The 19,937-nt window shown below is 43.2% G+C and overlaps 1 protein-coding gene across 5 annotated transcripts in view; it reads left to right on the top strand.

Annotated features, from left to right (window-relative positions):
- LOC143151865 (dystrophin, isoforms A/C/F/G/H) overlaps nucleotides 1-19,937 on the top strand; it is a 741,778-nt gene that overhangs the window by 645,362 nt on the left and 76,479 nt on the right. The gene's annotated exons all lie outside the window — the stretch shown is intronic.

Raw genomic sequence — 19,937 nt, 5'->3', positions numbered from 1 at the left:
TCGCGAGTATCGAATTTTTATTTAACGGCACTCCAAAACGTGAAATTCGGATCGCGTGCATTTATCGAGCCGTGAACTCGTCAACAATTCGGAATATGTTTTGAAAATCGTAAACAATATACCGATTGGAGAGTATTTTTTTATAGAAAAAATACCGTCGCACGGTTTATAATCCAATTCAATTCCAAGTAGATACTTCAGAGCGTACTCTATCGGATTTTTCGATCGGTGTTTCTACGCGAAAATATTTTTTAAATAATACTCGAGTGATACAATTCAAATACCATCTAATAACGTTTACTAGAGATTGGAGAGATATTATCAAAAATGATTCTTGTCTAATTAAAAACAAAACCTACTTACACTCCTGAACTCTCATAAATCACCACTCGTCTTAAACATTGATTACTTACTTACTGTACTTAAACATTCCACCACGAAAGTAACGATAAAGTAAACAAATTTCTAAATTAGAAATGAAACGCACTTTTCCTTCGTTTCGACGAAAATCATCCCCACAGTAAACGACCGAAGATATCGAAACTTAAATCAATATAAATAAAAAAGAATGGGTGCGTCCTGTACCAGTGTAAACCACTTTCGTTAATTATAATCGCGATTGTACATTTCACCGAGACGCGTGAACGAAAAACAAGTATTTCGCTTTTGAAATACCACCGCGTGGAAAGTCGAGCGTTTCGAGACTGGACTGTCGAGGCGAACGAACGCCCGACGATAATTCTCGAGCGTGGTTCCCCAAATACAATCGGACTAAACGGTACCGTCGCGAAGGATAAACAAGCGAGCGTAATATTTGAACATATCGGACGGTATCAAGAATGGTGGTGGTAGGGTGTCCCAGCCGCGTGGGTTCAATTCATCCCCCCGAAACCCACTCCGGTTCGTCGTATCGCTTTATTATTGTCGGTACAATTTTCTCTATCGCGGGGACGTTCCATTTGTCGAAACGACTTTGTGCCCTGGAGGGAAAACCGACCGGTTACGTGTATCGAGCCAACGTCGGAAAAGACGCCGCGGAAAAAGCTCCGCGATTTTTCCTCGCCCGATTCCGCTTCCGCACCTAATGACGACGAAATTCCGGGCTACACCCGCCAACCACCCCTTTGATACACCGAATTACCCGTGGTTCACCGCGATCCACCTTTAACGGATGGAGCAGAGGGTGCGCGCGGGGCTGTGTGGGGGAGGGAGGGACGCAAATATACTTTATTACCTTCGTCAGCGCGACAAAAGCAAAGTGATCGTCGACGTTGAAGCGGAGGAATTTTCGATCGATATCCTCGTGGGTTTCGCGTAGCGTATCGGGAGTTATTTTCTCTTCTTGTATATTTCAACCGGGATGGTCGAGCCTCGAACGGTTCGTGGTTCTGGGTGCAAATCGTGTGGCAGGGTTCTATTGGATTGGTGGGACCGAAAGTGGCCTGTGCGGTTGGTGTCTGCAACGATTTCAACGTGGTTTTTCTTTTTTTTTTTTACCACGAAGTTAGGCACACGTTGTTGGAAAGGATCGACGACCGATTTAACACTGGTTGCATTTCTGGGGACTTCGTCGATTCTATCGAGCAATGACACATTGGTGTCATTTTTAGGACAAATGTAACTGGATGACTTGTGTATTTCTCTTAGTTGTATTGTGTATTTGTGGATTTTCTTTTCAATGATTTCAACGTGATTTTTTGTCATAAAGTTAGGCACACGTTGTTGGAAAGGATTGATTTAACACTGATTTAACCATTTCTAGGGACTTCACGTTCTCGAATACTTCATCGTTTTTTCCTACGATTGGAGCTATTGTAATGAACGCGATTCTATCGAGCCATTGTGTAATTGTTAGGATAAATTTATATATTTTCTTTGTTCGTTGAACAATGGTAAACATGTTAATGATTTATATTTTGTGACTAGTGTTCCACAGGTGTCGATAAACGGAGATGGTAAAATAACTACCTGTTCGAAAGTTGCTCTTTTCGAAGTTTCATATATTTGGAACATTTTTCAGCTAGAGACTTTCAGCTTGTAATTGTACGAAAAGATGCTTTGAAATTGAACACCTCGTCAATTTTCGATAAATGAAAGAATATTTGAAAAATCTTAAGATGTTTTTTATTTTAAAAAACAAATCGAACGAGACCGTGTCAATCTTCGATAAATGAAAGTGTATACTTGGAAGACCTTAGGATACACTTTATTTAAAAAACCGAACGTGATCACCAACCAAAAAATTATTTCTAATTGCAAGTTCGAGCTATCAGTAATCGTGTCTCAAACTGTAAAGAACTATCGTATCTTTCTACTTTAAATCTTGATACTCGGCACAATTTTTCGTAATCCCGATTCAAAGATTGTCTCTCCAAATCGAATCATCCGTTACAAATACATTGTCGAATTGTTTCTAACAAACTTCGACGCGCGTGTCTCTCTCTTAAAGTCGACTACCATTCACCTCCCGTTGCGATCCAACTCGTTTTTCATCGTAGTGAGAATTTTCAAAGTCCTCCCGAGAGTTCAGAGCCCTCGAAGAATGAAATCTCCCCTGTAATACGACTGACACGCAAGATGGACAGCCACGACTTCACCGAGCCCTTCCCAAACTCGAAGTTCGGAGGATTTATTACCGTGCAACGGAGTCGACACTCGCGATGCATCGATAATCGCGCCCGATGCATCCGCTCGACGATACTCGAAGCGTGAATCGACCCTACATGGTCGCGGAGGTTTGACATCGTGGGTGGAATGCATTTTTTATTCCTTTTCCCTCCTCCTATCTCTCTCGTACGTTTTTCTTTTCTTTTTTCTTTTTTTTTTTTTTATCCTTTGACACGGTGAATTCTGATTTCATAAGCGGTTTCACGATTTGCATCTCGCTTCTGACAGAGCGTCTTTGTCGATGAGAAGCCGCCAGTCGGCATCGTTCGTTGTACAATAGGTATTGGCTCCCACGAAATTCGCGGAGCCATTATTTAGCAAATTCCAAATGCATTTACAGGCTTGAATAATATTTATCGAGCGATAATTAATGAATATCGCGTGTGTGTACGCGAGTCGATGCGATTAGCGAACTATCCGAGTGAATTAAGATCCGTTCTGCGCGAAATCGTTTCAAAGTACAAATGTTACGCGTCTTTGTGCTGCAAAGCTTAAACATTATCTGAAAATCTGATCGGTTCTGGTATTCTGACCTATGTTGTTTCCAGGTATACTTTATTTATAGGGTACTGCAGTACGAATCCGACAAACTTTGTTAGAATATTTGAGAGGTCATTCTAAAGGAAAAATGTTATAAGGCACAAATACTTTTGTACTTTTTCTCGAATCATCTACTAAAATCGATTATTATTATATTTTAGAATATAATTACTCCTTGTAATTGAATCATTTCTTTTCCGTTTGTACTTCTGACGACTATGGGCAAGGAATCTTGCATCTGTTGTGAAATTATATGTATGGACGTAACCTTTAACGTTTCCTTTGAAAGAATTCTCGATTAATTTGTAACATTCCGAGCCAGGCTGCTCCATAAAAGAAAGAACTAGTGCGAGTAAATTGTTGCAGGTTCGTCGGTGAAATGTGGAAAGTTAAGGGACCCATTCTTTAGCAAGAATTATGAAAATATTAATGGGGTAATAAAGCGTATGAAATTTATTAAAGAAGTTTGAAAAGTGCACGGTACCTCAGTTTCTAAGACACTGGGTCTTTTTCCAAAGGAAACAGTTTGAATATAAAGGTGTCCCATCTATTAATATCCAATGGTTTTTTTTCTCATCTTAAGTAAAATCGAAGAAGATCCTTAAAGAATCCACTGAAAAGAATATATCCTATTTGTTAATCTCTATAATGTCCTAATCAATTACGATTACAAGTCACGCCAAAGCTATACCAGTTTTCCAGGAAATATCTTAAATAACGAAATTAGTCGGTGATCCTGCATATTAGCTTGACAGAGGAATTTTACTCCAAAAATAAAAGTGCACCAAATCTTTCCACTTCTCCAAATACAACCTCTAGATACAAATCACAGTATTTTCTCATCAGATTCTCAATTTCTTTCCAAAGATAAAATTGTAAATTCGTTACAATCGTTACAACGTCCAATAAAAATGCAAAAGATGCTCGATAGAAAATCGCAATATTTTCTCCTCTGGTTCTCGATTTCTTTCCAAGGATAAAATTTCAAATTCGATAGAATTGTTGCAGTATCTGATAAAACTACGAAAGATCGTCACACTCGTGCTATAGAATTTATATAGGTCGAATTCTTCGTCCAATGAACGATGTAGCTAAACAATTTCGTCTAGTGTTATCCTTGACCACAGAGTAGGTTCGAGTGTATCATTTTCAACGCTCTGGAGTGGCGGATCGAGTAAAATCGCACCGAAAGGTCAGGTGGATACTTAACCCGGAATTTAACGAGTTCGACGAAGAAGGTAATAACTTCTTTTCAACGGTGCTTAAAATAACACCGAGCTCGCTGGACCGAGGGATCCGTCTTAATATAATTCGAGTGGCCCTGCTGTCTCTAAGCCAGGGTCCATCTTTCGCCCTCCATAGTGAAATCTCGGTGTGCATGTGCGTGTATAATTCAGCCTTTGTCGACGATTCCACGTCGAAACGAGAGTCACTCGAAACCTTCCTTCCTTGGTCCAACGTGACCACTCACTCTTCGCCGTGAAAATTAATGCAAATCTTCACCGATTCTCCCTGACGATGAAACACGGCTGGGAGTTTTCATTTTAATTGAAACGAAAATGATATTTCCACGATGAAAAACGGGGATCGGCTTGTCCGCCTTGGTTCCACGTACTTGCTACCTGGACAAAGGTTTTTCTAATTGAAATGGAAAAAGTCTTCCAATTGTTGCTGGACACCGGTTCCGAGGATGCTTTAATCAAAGGGATTACGCGATTTAATAGACGGGATACGCGATCTGTTGTGTACGAGATCGTTGTTCGCCAAAAAACAAGTGTTTCTCTGACAAACGTACTCGAAAACCAATTTTTTTTTTACTCAAATAGCTTCGAGGGGCATTCGAAATCGTTGCTCGCGTATTTTTCAAATTGCTGCCGGTAAATGGTTTGAAGGGGTAAACATCCTTATTATCGAACAAAATAGTTATTCTACCATCAATCCCAAACCGCGAAATATACGATAAATTAACAAATATTCTAAATTAATGGTAGTTTAAAATTTTCCATGATTTACAAAAAATTCCCTCACTCCCCTGTTTCATCGGAGTGGATAAAATTATAATCGATGGAGGTTAAGTATTTTCAAGTACCTATTATTCTTTTACACTCTCAGAAGAGAAAAGATTCGAATGTCTATTCGAAATCTATTTTATCTTACCGTTAATTTCCTATTCTTAAACGTACAGTTACCAGAATATGAATCTTTACGAAAATGATATTCAGCAGAAGAATACTTGAAACGTAGACTGACATTTTTTAAAAAACGATTCAAACTAAAATTCTCTATTTCGATGAAATAGCGATGGAATGGTATAATTTACTGAAAATTGTTTAAAGTAAAATTTTTATATTTCTATATAATTCTATGATTTAAAATCGAACGATTTGTTGGAAACATTTTTCCATTCAACGAATATGAATATCTCGAACAATCTCTGCCAGAAATTTTCAAAAAATACGATTCTTTTAAATTACGCAGCAAAATTCGACCCTCTTACGAATACCCAAGCAACTATACTTCACAAGTGCACACCTAACCAAACGATTCTTACGATTCGATAAAACCAATTTACCATCCTCCAGCTTCGGTTGTGTCCTCTCCGCTCGACTAATACTTCCCCGATGAACTCGTCCGCGCTCGCGTGAAATTCATAACTCAAACGTGCACGCACGTTGTTCACTTTCTCGTTTAATTAATTACTCGCCTCTGTTAAGACCGTGGATAAGTTGAATTCACGCGTGAAGTCACCGAGCGTCGCTTCATCGAAGTACTTGGAGCGAAATTAATGCGCGAAATAATCAAAACTCTCCCGAAGGGAAACGTTCCATAGTATTTAATCACCGTCGAATCCACCGTTCATCGCTTACAATTAATTCACCGGAGCTGAAGCAGCCTTCACCTCGAGTAAAAGCGTCGAAAGTTGAACCGGCGGTCTGACGGAAACAAAATAAGCGAGAATGTTTGCGCGGCGTTGCTGAGAGGGTGGGGCGGGCGGGAGGGGCGGGGCAAGAGGGCGGGGCGAGCAATTAAAAGTGCGTCGGGTCGACGATCCTTTTACGATTGTTTGATCGATACGATATACCACGGAAGATCAAAGTTCCCGCGGCAGAATCGGGACCGAAGCTCTGACCGCGAATGCATAATTCATGAGCGCGAAGCACAATTTAACTTTTAAATTCCACGTTCACCCGGTCCCGTGTCTTAATTATCGACTATCCCGGTAATTACGGACGACACCTTCGGTTCCTCGTCCCGATAGCGCGATATTAATTTGACTCGTAACCGACGAGCTTCGCTTCCCGTCGAGACAGACGGAAGTACCGGACGAGGACGATTGTGAAACAACTTGGGAACGATTTTATTCCGATTTCGAACGGGTGGTCGCGCATGCTCGCCCGCGATAATACGAGGTCGATGCGAGTCCGAAACGAATGGCCAGTCGGGAAGAAATTTCGTCGCGCGTGTGCGCGCGTTTGTTCGAACTGTGTCACCGAAAAACGTATTAAAATAAAAATGATTTTTCGGTCATTTTTTTCTAACGTGAATCTTGAACGAACATTTTTTTCATTTTGCAATGTATATTCTTTGACATTTCGAGACGTAGAATTTGTATTTCTTGTTACGATTTATCGATTTTTTGGAAAGTAATAAATGTTGTTCACTGTAGACCTTCCTATCGTGGTGTACAGTTTATCGTTTCTTTACGTTGGTCTCGAGTAGGAATTCAAACGTAGTTTTCTCGTATGAGCCTAAATCCTGTTAACAAATATAAGAATACGTATCTAATGGTTAAGCTACGATCGTGACCAGAATTTACTATCAATGATTAAATACAACCCGAAAGAAACTCGAGTTTCACGACAGTTTAATCGAGTTTTAAATAGGAATACCGATGAGCTCTCGTCGATCCTCGAGCCGGAACAGCGGTAGGCGTAATCAAGCGGTGTAGTGGGCGTGTCCAAACCGTACGGTGGGGATAACCACCCGGTAGCCTTGAGCAGCCAATTAATTCCGCAGCTACTCCACTGCAACGGACGGGAAGCCCACGAATGGCAGCGGCAAACAGCTCCGGGAGAAGCGACTTTTATTCCTGATTTGCAAACAGAAATTTGAATAACCCCGTCTATGAATATTCTTCGGATTGCCGAGGATTTGGTGTAGAATTCGGAACGATGAAACAGGACCGCGGTAACGATGTTTCGGATCGCAGACGGTGTCGTTAACGTAAACCAGAAATTACCGTGAAATTTTCGGAAACGTTCATCAAATATTTCGCGGTAGAATAGAGAGACGTACGCCGAGATTGCAGCTCTCTCAGCCGCCACCGTGGTCAAAGACAACAGAAGTTACCGCGCTGTAACAAATGTTAACGCGAGCCGTGCTTTAACCCATTGGAATTCCGTGGAGCTCGCCGTGGCCCGCCCGTTGCAAAATGTCTTCCTATTAAACCTGTAAATCCGACCCGGAGAATTACTCTCACCTTTAACGGGGCGCCCCGTCGTCGTCCAACGGTAGGAAATGAAACGTGACGTCTATCTCGCGGCGTTTAGCGCGCCCCGGGACAATGGATCAACGAGCTTCTCCCTCCCGTTGAGTGTTTGAAATTGAAAGCCGTAAAGAGCGATTCCTCCCGGTGTTGCTGTTTACGTAACACTCGGAACGGTGTTTGCTACGAAAACAAACCCGACACTTTTACGAAGAATCAACCCGTTGCATACTCCTCTTCCTTTGACGAGGTCAGTGCCTCTGCTTCCGGTGCTGGCTGAAATATCATCGAGAATTCTCTTTATCCCGACGAAATGTCAAAAGCTACGGAGGCGAGCGATAAATAACGGCGATAACTGTTACCTGTCGAGTGGTTTCGTGTTGGACGATGGGGAGGGGGAAGAGACGCGTAAATACTTCCTCGGTCGCGTAGACGATTGCCAGAACGGAGCAAAGAACTCGGAATGGAGTACGTAAATCGAGGAAAGTTAAAGCTTCTCGCTAACACGTCGAAAGCTCGAAAAGTACGCGCCTACGATTCCTCCCGCAGCCGTCTGCTTCGTAGACGTCACGGTTTAAGCTGGAAATTAAGCCGAACCGAGCGATCTCGACGGTTGTCTCGGCGTGGAATTCGCCTCCGTAGTTAGGTATGCAAAGCAGGAAGCAAGGCAAGAGGAAGCTCGGCCAGCCCCAATCAGAGAATATAGCTGCCAGCAGTTCTATCCAAATACATGACGGCATACGTTCGGTGCACACGTGCGCAAGCGAGCGCGCACGCCGGCTATCCCCCCACCCGTCCCTGTTGGTGGTACGTGGTGGGGGCGGGGCGGATGAATGGTCGCACATACGCGTATCCGGGTCGGCCCGGGAAACTCAAACACCATCTTTCAAATTATAACCGCGCTATCGGATTATCTTTTGAATTATTCCGGGAGCTGCGCCGCGCGGTTCCCGCGGACGCGAAGTCGCGCGGCACAAACGACGCCCGGCGAAGGTACACATTCGTCGAATTAGACCACCACCGCCACCGGAAACCGTGGAAATCGATTTTTCGCCCGGACTACCTCCGCGAACGTTTCTCGAACCCGAGGATTTCCATTTTGGAACGGTACGGTAATGTGTTTGGTGTAACTTGTTGGGAACACGTGGCAGGAACGACTGAAAGGGGAATTGCATTTTGGTACGGTACGATGATCGAGTTTCTTCTCGATGGTGGACTTTTCTGGGTGGTTGGTATATATTTATGTTAAAGCTATCAATCGTGATTTCTATTTGTATCAGATTTTGTAGGTATCTTCGAAAATAAAATTATTACCGTTTCTGGACCCGAGCAGAGGAGAATTGCATTTTGGAGCAGTATGATGACTGTTCTCTCATCTTCTTCTCGATGATGGATTTTTCTGAGTGTTTGGTATAACTTGTGAGAATATCGATGGTACCCCGGAAACTCCAAGCAGTAATTTCTTTTCTTAATGTTTCACGAGAAGCTTTCAAATGCAACACAATTGACAATAACTCGTATAGAATTCAATTCGCGATGCCCGTATTTTAATATATCTATTCACATCGATTTCTGTACCCTGCATTCATTGGAATCGTGAATAGGAATACTATTGGGTTGTTCGGAAAGTGATTTCGTTTTCCAAAATGGAGAATATATAATTTAACAAAAATGTTTATACACTCTAAGAAAATCGTGTTTTATTTTCACTAAAAAAAAAAAAAAATGACTTTCCGAACAACCCAATATATTTCATCATTAACCATTAGATCGCTTGAGAGACAAATGTGAGTTATGGAAAGGTAGAGACACTGTTACACCATTCAACTTTTTCCTTCACAGATTCGTTCACCGCTTACACGTTAGAAAAATTTCCGTACACGTCCACGCGTGATTCGTACGATAATACTAAACATTAACGAGTAGCAAAACCTCTGGCCGTTGAAATCGAGCCAGAGGTTTATTCGAACGAAATGTCTCCTTTGGTTAACGACGAAACAAGATTTACAAGTCGGCCGGTGTACGTTTTCGGCCCGAGAGCCAATGGGTACAGTTTCCGGCGACGTTAATACACGCGGGCAGCGACCGCATCAGTATCAATCTAGTTCCCGACGAGTGGGTACTTAATCAGTCAATTAGCAATGTTCCGCTAATTGGTTAATTACCAAGCAAATTTGTAGCCGGCACGCTATTGCGCCATTGGGAACGCACGGTTATGCATGTAGATCATAAACGTGGGGGTGGTGAAAGGTACGCGACGACCTCGGTTGTCCAGGCATTAAGACACAAATGTATTTATCTCCGTAATCTATGGCTACCGTGGCATAATGAACCAGTTTACGGTGAGTTAGATACGCGTATCAACAAACTGTACCGCCAGGCACGATTAGAGTCCCGTTCGAAATGAAAAATGTTGCCCCAGGTGCCATTCTTCGCGCGCGAACCAGTCCGCGGAAAATCGCGAACACGAAGATAAATTCGCGGTCGTCGATCTTCCCGGGGCTATCATCGTTTAGCGATAGTCCCCGGAATCGGCTTGCGAATTACTGTAAATTGCTGCAAATTTCAGTTCTTGATCGAAGAACAAACGCGCTCCCGAGTGCCATTCAACGCTTACGGATCGTTTTACCGCGGAGTCTACGAAGATAAATCTGTAGTCTTCGATCTTCCTTGTCTCTCGACGATAACGCGCCGAGTATAGTTACCGCAAATTACCGAACTCGATTGACGAACAAACGTCCAACCGAGTACCATTCACACGTAGCCGGTTTTACACGAAGACGCGAGTTTCTAGTCTTTGATCGTCACGGAGTTATTATTCGGCGGTAGTTCCCGGAATCGATCGCAAATTACCGCAAATTTCAGCTTTCGACGGGAAAACAAACGCGACGATAAGTTTCTAATGTTCGGTCTTCTTTGTATTTTTGTCCTTTAGCGACGATAATGTGCCGAGTATAAGTTGCTGAAAATTACAGTTCCTCGTTGAGAAAGAAATCGCGATCACCAAGTACCATTTACACGTGAAATTGCGAACACGGGGATAAATTTACGGTTGTCAATCTTCTCGAGGTTATTCTTATTCAATGATCGTCCTTGAAGTCGACTGCAATTTGTTGAAAATTTCACTTTTTTACCGTAACGTCTGTAGATGTTTCAATTTTTTTTTAACTCTTCATTATCTCCATCTCATTTTTAAATCTCCAAATCTCTTTCAATTTCTCTCCAAATCTTCGTTATTTGGTACTAATTTCTAGAATCTCCAGATTTCTTTCAACATTTTCTTTAAATCTTTGTAATTTGATAACAATTTCTCTAATCACGTTGTTATAAATTTCAACACTCGTACAAAGAACAAACATGGTCCCAAATGCCCTACGTTCTCCACGAAATCGTCCATCCACTTATTCAACGCTCTTCGACAATTTTGTTTGTCGAATGTCACCGCGAATTGTCGCTGGATCACCGAGAAACGTATCTCGAGATATTAAACGCTAAAAGGTTTAAACCGTTGGACAAAGCGGAGCGACGCGCCGAACGTGTGCACAGAAGCGTACAAACGTCTAGAATCTTTTGTACAGCGTAATATATTACTCTCTCTATACAGTGGAATAAGTAAAGCATGGGACACGGTTATGAATAATGTGCATGAACTACGCTTCGATAAGTTTACAGCTTACTCGAGCGATCTCGAGTTGTGTTACAACGGTGGACGAAGGAGGGAGAACCGAAAAGGATTTTTCCACGCTCAGGAATTCGGAAAACTTATTTCCCGCGTGGTACCGTCTCGGTGAAGCTTCGACTTAATTAAATTAAGCATTGTATGCAAATTAACAAGATGCACCGGTACGGATATTCGCGAATTTTCCGATACTTTCTATACCTAACCAAAAACTTTCCAAGACTCTCTTCTATCGATTTCTCGCGAAACGTTCCCCTCGGGATGTCCCTAATATTATATTATACATCCTGGCCACTGAAACACTCAAGTATTTCAAAAAGGCACAACTTCTTGATCTTCGATAAATTGACAATCTTAAATATGAGGTTGTTCGGAAAGTCATCTCGTTTTTTTTTTTTTGATGAAAATGATGAAACACGATTATTTTAGAGTGTATAAACATTGTATTAAATTATATATTCTAATCATATTATATATTAAATTATAATGATATATTATGTATTACATATTACATATTTTGGAAAACGAAACGACTTTCCGAACCACCCAGTATTTTTTCTCGTAAATTTCGGCGAAAATTGAGCAACTTACGGAACGTGAAACAATTTAGCTACCGAGAGATTGGGTTAATTCATCGTTGAACGTTCCCAAGAGGAGAAACACGGTTGAAAATTTGATAAAGCGTATTTAGTCTTTCAATTGGCTGTACCACATCGCGCCGGTATCCAGGATTTTGCGGTCCCGGTCTCGTTCGTTGGTTCCATTCAGATGCGCGCCACCGAGTTTCGTGACGTTCATTGTTCGAAGACTCGACCGTCAGATGCATCAGTATTTCCGTTTCGAAACGATGACGCGACGCGAGCGAACGCCTGCGAACATTATCGGCGAATTCACGACAGGAAAGCCTCCACCTCGTTCCTGCTGTTAAGTCGAATTAAAACTACGACCGGAAGCGAACACTTACGCACTATTATCCGCCCCTGGCCTCCCCTCTGCCCAAAGTGTTCAGCCGCGCGTTAAATTCTCCTCGTGTCGGACGTCCAAATATACCTGGTCGCGTCTTTCAAGTTCAACGCACCCTCGTCGTACGTACCACCACCGTGGCTTCGATGCCTTTCCACGTTCCCGTGCAAATACTTTCAAGGTGTAATAAACTCTGGCTCTGATCCGCGCCGTTGATAACCAGATAAGTCGCATTCCAACACGACGACCGAGTCCAGCCAGCAGCTTCTGGCGCGATTTGAATAAGCGAAAGGCGTGACGGACTGTAAACGCCGCGATTAAGGGTTGATTATCGTCGAGTGGGCCTTATCTCTCCGCAACAAGAGCTTTTATTGCGTCAGTTCGCCGTAACCGAAACGATCGCTAGTTCGATGGATACGACTTCGACGATCTACTTGATTCGAGATGCGAAAAATTATAGGAGAGTTCTTTCACTTAAGGTTGACGTTCGTGGCCATTTTCTTTCTCGTAATCGTTGCGATCAGTTAGATGTATTTAGGTTCGAATCTTCCTATTTCGAGATTGGAAATTTGACCGTGGTGATTTTCTTTATTGCAATCGTAATCGTGAGTTTCTGGGATTTAGATTTGAATCTTTTTATTTTGAGATTCTATGGGGTTGTTCGGAAAGTCATCTCGTTTTCCAAAATGGAAAATACATAATTTAATGAAATGTTTATACACTTTAAAAAAATCGTGTTTCATTTTCACGAAAAACAAAACGAAATGACTTTCCGAACAAGCTAATAGATTTGGTCGCGTTTGAAGTTTCATTGATTGAACTTTGAATATTTCTACTTCGGGCCCTTAAAGGGTGATAATTGATATTTTCCTTTTTAAAGAAACTATTGAAAATAATATTCTCCTGTAAGCGTACGCGATTACGAATCTCGACGATTCAATTTCAAACCTTCTGTTCAGGATTCTAAAAATAAAAGAAGCTATTGAACATATAAACTTCTAACTTTGTATGTCTATTTACGTATACTTCTCCAAACTGGAAGAATTTATCGAGTATCGATAACCTATCACAAAACATACATATAAAATGTTCCCAATCATCTCTAAATAACCAAACAGAACAATTTTAGTTCGAATTACAATTATAATTACCGTGCATCCGATCCTTCGAAACAATTGTTTACGTTTCAGAAAAATGAAGATTTTTTTTGTTTCTGAAGAATTTGCCACTCTCCATATTCCACGTTGCAAAGTCGAACGACCGTCTGTGTTATGCACGCGTTGATATCGATTATAAATTGTACCTGTACATAATGTTTTAATGAAAGACGAAGCGGTCGTTCGGTAAATGGTTTTCCTGTACGTGGTAAACGTTAGCGAAATTATTATCGAGAGGTCAGAATTATCCGAGAATGCTCCGAGTGCAGCAGGGTTCGATTTAGAAGCAGGGTGCATCGGTGCTGAACGATCGCTCCAAAACACCATCGCAAAATCACGGAATCGACCTCGACCGGTATTGTAATATCGCACGCTGACGCCTCTGACTCCTGCATTAAACATGAGTTATATGTCGGCATTGTGTTCTATACAGACCCCCGGTGCTGTTAAATTTACATTATGTTCATGTAACCAATTATTGAACAGAACTTGTCAGGGTTGAAACGCTTGTGCCACGAAACGACTTTCTTGTTGTCTTTCGCGCGATAACTGGTTATTAATTTTTTTCTTTATGTATTTTTACTTAACGACTTTGTTCGACTAAAGGATAAAATATACACAATCGAAGTATACGAGAAAATAGAGACATATAATCGAGAAAAAATAGGGACGTACAATAGAGAAAACAAGGTGAAAGAACGAGGTCCAGTGAATCGCTTTTTTAGGACCTAATCTTGGACTTGTAATTTAACTTAATACGGACGATAAAATGCCGGCGAGCACAATGAAGAATACAAAAATTAACTATCGTAGAAAATGAAAAAGATTAAAACAAGGAGTTACGAGAACTTACGGAAGGTACGACGAAGAAAGTAGAGTTGAAGTAGTAGGTACGTAAAGAAGAAAGTTTGAAATTGAATAGTCTAGTGAAAGGGTACAGAAAGATTTATAAAGAACCTGATTATAAATCGGAGAAGAATTAATTGAACGAACGAGTAAAGTGAACCCGATAACAAATTGAAGAGGACTAAATTAAACTGATAAATGGATCTGGCAAACAAGACTCGCGAAAATAAAACTTGAATCTCCGTCAGCGAGTAAAAATAATCGAGTACGCGACGATAACAAGGGAAACGAAGAAATGAATTTTGAACACATCGAGTAATAGTACAGTCGCGAAAAAAAGAGCGAACATATGAAAATGAAAAAAGTTCGTACTTTGAATCGTCGAAGAAAACTTGTCTTGGATGTCACGATCGAGTAAAAAGTTCTCGAAATATCGAGAAATCCTCAATGGACGGAATATCGAAATATTCGGTTCGAGAGCGGTATAAAATGCGCGCCAGTTTCGTAGACCCGAGTTGATCGTAGCTTGCTCGCCAGCTTTACCGAAACCTGTTCCGAACGGGCAGGAAAAATCCTAGAAAGCATTCGAACGTTTCCCGTTCGAGACGAAGCGGAAAAGAAGGTGAAACAGGGTGTATCGTCTTTTATCGAGGACAACGTCGCGCGCTTATCTGGTATCGCGATTACCTTCGGCCTGGCTGAATAAATAGATCAACCGGCTACTCTTCGTCGGCGCGAATGGACCGAATACACGTATCCGGTCCCCAGGTATATACACCGTCGAACGACCAGATTGCAATAACTCCGGACGATGTCACGATGCACGCTCCATAATTCTGTGAACTGGATCCGTCTCACGTTTCGGTTTCTGTATCGCGTTTAAAAATATCAGACACGGCCCGTGACCGTGTTCAGCCAATGTCGAATCGTCAACGAAAATTCGTATCGATCGAAACGATTCGTCTCTACGGTCCTGGATTCGTCTAATCGAAACGAGAAAATTGATATTAAATTCCGATTAACCAGCCGCTGGATAAATTCGTTGGAAATAAATGGACACCGTGCGTGCTTCGATATATATATGTGCGCGCAAAGCGATTTTAGAAACTGGGACAGGTTGTAGCCTGCATGAATATCTATACAGGTTTATTATTGCAGCAATATGCGCTTGTTTTTTTTTTACTCGTATCAAGAAATATCGATTTAGGCCACTTTCATAATCGCCGACTCATCTGTCTGGTACACGAATAAGTGACAAGCAACTTACTCACCGATTGGCAGGGTGATTCTAGAAACTGGGACAACCTGGAACTAGCCGGAGTGTGCTCGCGCTTGTTTTTTTTTTACTAAGATCGAGAAATATCGATTCGGGCTGCTCTCGTGAAACGTATTGGACAGTCCTAGGAACTGGAGCGAACTGTAGCTATTTTTCAAAAGAGGGTACGGAAAGTTGAATCCCACAATGGAGGAGTTTAATATAAAAGTATTAAAGTACGACTATTGAAAATTTAATACTTTACGAGCTAGTCGTTCGTATCTTCGCTTCAGAATCGGCTAATTCAATTACCGTGGACTGGAGACAAACTCCTGCGGACCTATATTCGTCAGCGCTGAGTCGGACCAAACTCAACTGGCCGCTCAAGGTCACTGCGCGGCTATCCCCACCACATCGTTTCTTCGCACGAATCTGCAAGCACACGCTTTCTACTCTCTCACAATGCAAAAGTAGATCTTACTCTATTCAATTGAATTTCATTCGACTACGAAATACGTAGAGAAGATAACCTCTCTTTGATCGATAGGAGCACAGATTCGCTCTTAAAGAGAAGCGACCACGATCTTGAAAAGAGAAACTGTAAGATACTATAACCTAACCTTGTACACTAACGTGTACACCGAATGACACACTGGCTAGAGAAACTAAGATACTACAACCTAACCTTGTACATTAAAATGTGCACCGAATAACACACTGGATAATGAAGTAAAATAATAAACTCAGAAATTTCGATGATAAATTACAAGAGAGCTACATTTCCGAGGTAATAGTTTCGTAAACTTCGCAACGCCATTTTGAATCGTTCCGAAAATCCTCCCCTCGCTGATCACGAGGGAGATTCGCATCGTTCTCTCGAAGTCGACAACAACGTTTCCTTTCGAGCGTTTCGTTCAACGCGTGCCACCGTCCTTTCCCTCGTTTATTGAAATTTCCAGCGACACGCAATAGGAAAAACACACGGTCCCGCGCGGAGTTAATAATAGCATCGGGCGCCGAACGACGGGAAACGGTGAAAGGCCCGCGAGCACATCCCTGTAATAAAATTTAACGGAACGGTGATCGTGTAGGATCGAGCACACGGCCACCGCGATAAGCAGTCGGCAATAATAAACGGCGGATTAATTTCAACAATAGATAAAACCGGCCGATGCATCACGGCGTGTGTATAAAATAAACTGCCGAAGATAAATGGACGGTCCTTGTTAATACTAAACTTCGCTACGCAGCGAGCCGGAATCGTATTTATAATTGACGAATGAACCATTACTCATCGCTTGTTCCTGTCTAGCGCGCGGCCCGTATATATCCACGTCCTGCTATTCCTCGCTACGGACTGCAGATTAATAACGCCGCCGCTCGCATTCGGGAAAAGGAACGACCGGGCTAGAACCTTTAAAAATCGCTGGCCTGGTATCGCGCGAGCAACGTGGAAATTTGTATTCGGGCCCGACCGCCCTTCCCCCCTCCCCCTCCTCTCCACCGTTCTAACAGCCCGACGTATCCACCCCGATAAAACACCGCTAATTGGTTCACCCACGGTCGGCCAATTAGCAGTTAATTAAACCCTTATTACTTTAGCGACTAACTTACGTTCGATCGACCTTTAATTAATTATCGATTAGCCGTCGAAGCACACACGCGTCCCCTGGTTCGCTTTCTCGGCGAACGAGCCGGCTCTGTACCACGTGATCGCGCGGGAAAAGGAACGCGCGAACCTGTATCTAACCTAAAGGGCGACTCGCGTACAGTTTTCAACCTTCCGAAACGGAACGCTTCCCGACGAAACGTTCCCTCGGAACGTACGTAGTACGTACGTATCGGTGGTGATCGACGGTAAATTACGCGCCGATGGTTTTCTAATGTAAGAGAAATTTAATTCTACGCGTCGGAGAACTTTAGTCGAGCGCGAATAACGTAGCGTCTGAACCGAGACGATGCACAGCCTCGATGAGAGAATAAAGATCGTGTTAAAAGAGCGAAGATCGTGTCAAGATAATAAAGATCGTGGTAAGAACGTAGAGATCGTGTCGAGATAATAAAGATCGTGGTAAGAAACTAGGGATCGTGTCGCTGGAATAAAGATCGTGTTAAGAAAATACGAGAAATCGGATCGTGAAGTCTTTTCTTGAATTCGGAGCACGATTGGTTCTAGTGTCGATGAACCAACGCACGGTAAGAATGGTGTCCGCGTTACCGGCGATCCACGAACAGTGTAAGCAAAAGGGACCGAGCGCGACCGAGCACGGCCGAGATCGGCCGAAAGGCCGGCGACTCTGCACGAGGGGACTCCTAGCGAGCTCCATAAGCCGGCTTCCGCTTCGTCCGGCGCGAACGACGGAGCCAGTTCGGGTGTGCCTTTCTTTTTCGCCGACGGCCGGTCGGTTTCGATCTTCGCGGTGAAAAAAGTTTTATCGCGACCCGGGTTGTCCCGTCGGAACACGCGCGGTTCGACGGTTTACGATACGAACCCGGTTGGCAATAGTGGAAAGCAGTGGGTGAGAGGTGCACACACGTGAGAGTGTTCGAGATCGAAAAATGTGACAGCGGCGGTCTCTCCGACGGCCGGAGGGGGAGAAACGCCGCGATTTTAGTCGCAAAGCGATCGCGCCTGCGCGTACCTCCGTCTCTTTCCCTCCGCCGAGCGGTGGTGCGTATGTGTGGGAGGTCACGCGTAAAAAGAAAAGTTCCCATGGAATCGTGGAATTAGTGTCTCGCGATACTGCGAGTGTCTCGTTGATCGCGCGTCGTCTTGCGTCGTGATCGTTGGTCCTCTCGAGCAGGGACCCAAGAAGGATGCGAGGAACGGGGACGAAAAGAATCGCACGGTGAATCATGTAAACAGCTGTTCCTATATTCGCGAACCACGTACCCTTCTCCGTCGTTGTTTCGCATCGCGCGTTCGGTAGATTCGCCACGGCCGACGACGGTCGCGCGCCGATTTGACATTGAGAATCGTTCGGCGTGCACGATCGGCAACGGCCGGAGGTAAGAGGAGCACGTTGATCGCGAATAATCGAAGGAAGGAGAGCACGTCGATCGCGAACAATCGAAAAACGAAAAGGAAAGAAAGGGAGCACGGTAGACGACGCCGACTTCCACGAACCGTTGGGTTCGTGCTCGCGGTGCAGTATTCGGCGAAGCATCCGCGTTTTCCATTCTCTCGTTTCTTAAACCGGCGGCGTTTCGTTCGCAACGCGGGAGACCGGGCTTAGCAGGGGCTCGACGCATAAATCGATGATTTTATAGCGCGATGAATGCGCCATTAAAACAAGACGCAGATGCAAACGCGCGTTAGCCCACCGCCGTAAATCCACGGATCGAGCGCACACGGCCGAATAAAATTGCGTGCGCCGCAGCGGGGATTTAATGTTAATTGCAGCGGCGGACAACTTGAACCCTGGTAAGTCGCGTGCATCCCGTGACGATTCAATATGCCGTTAAACTTAACCTACGTCGATGCGGCCGTGCACCATCGGGGAAAATGGGTCGATTCCATAATCCGTGGCATTACCGTGATTCGTAAAATTCATTCTCCCCGTCGAGTCGAATTTTCCCTTTGTCTCCTCGTTTGGTTTTGAACGCGTTCACGAATGTCGGGCAACGATGGCGGGATTGGAACTTTGACAGTTGGTCTTTCAACGCTAGAACTACCGGATAGATTACAGTATATTAACCCTTTCCACTCGAGAAGCGATCCTCGATCGTCACTCAATTCGGAAAACCATCGTGGTTTGGAATTAAAATTAAAATTCAATTGCTCCTTTCTCGTAAGATGTAAACATATCTATACGAAATGTTGAAATGAAAATGCTCCGTTTTAAGTTAATTACACGATTCGAAGGATTTTCATCTGCTAGTTTCCGATTGCAGAAAAGCTTCGAGTGCAAAGGGTTAGTGTTCCTCATATGTATCTCGGGAAAATTAATTATACATATAAAATACAAAAAGTCAACGTCTTAAGAAAATATGCTACAGAATTGAAGGTAAATTTCTTGGTGAAAGCTAATAGAATCATTTGATTGGTAAATCTAGTGTTAAATGAAACACCTATTTACCCGAGTCGATAGTTCGCAATTGTATTATACGTATCGAAGTAATTCGTCCCGGCGGGGAGTAGCCAAAAACAATCGGCCCAGATGGCGCCACCGAGCGGGAATAAAACCGCTGTACGTTCCTAGGCGCTCACGGGCGACAAAAATTCTACCGAAATTTCCGCAAGCGTGTCCCGTGCAAAGGGAATGGTAACACGACGTCTTTGAGCGAGGAATTAAATAAACCCCGTACGTACCGTAGCCGCGGAAACGCAATATCGCACTGGTC

The sequence above is a fragment of the Ptiloglossa arizonensis genome, chromosome 10 (assembly GCF_051014685.1).
Source record: "Ptiloglossa arizonensis isolate GNS036 chromosome 10, iyPtiAriz1_principal, whole genome shotgun sequence".
NCBI classification, from domain to species: domain Eukaryota; kingdom Metazoa; phylum Arthropoda; class Insecta; order Hymenoptera; family Colletidae; genus Ptiloglossa; species Ptiloglossa arizonensis.
Note: the sequence above shows the minus strand (reverse complement) of the source record. Positions and strands in the feature narration are given on the sequence as shown.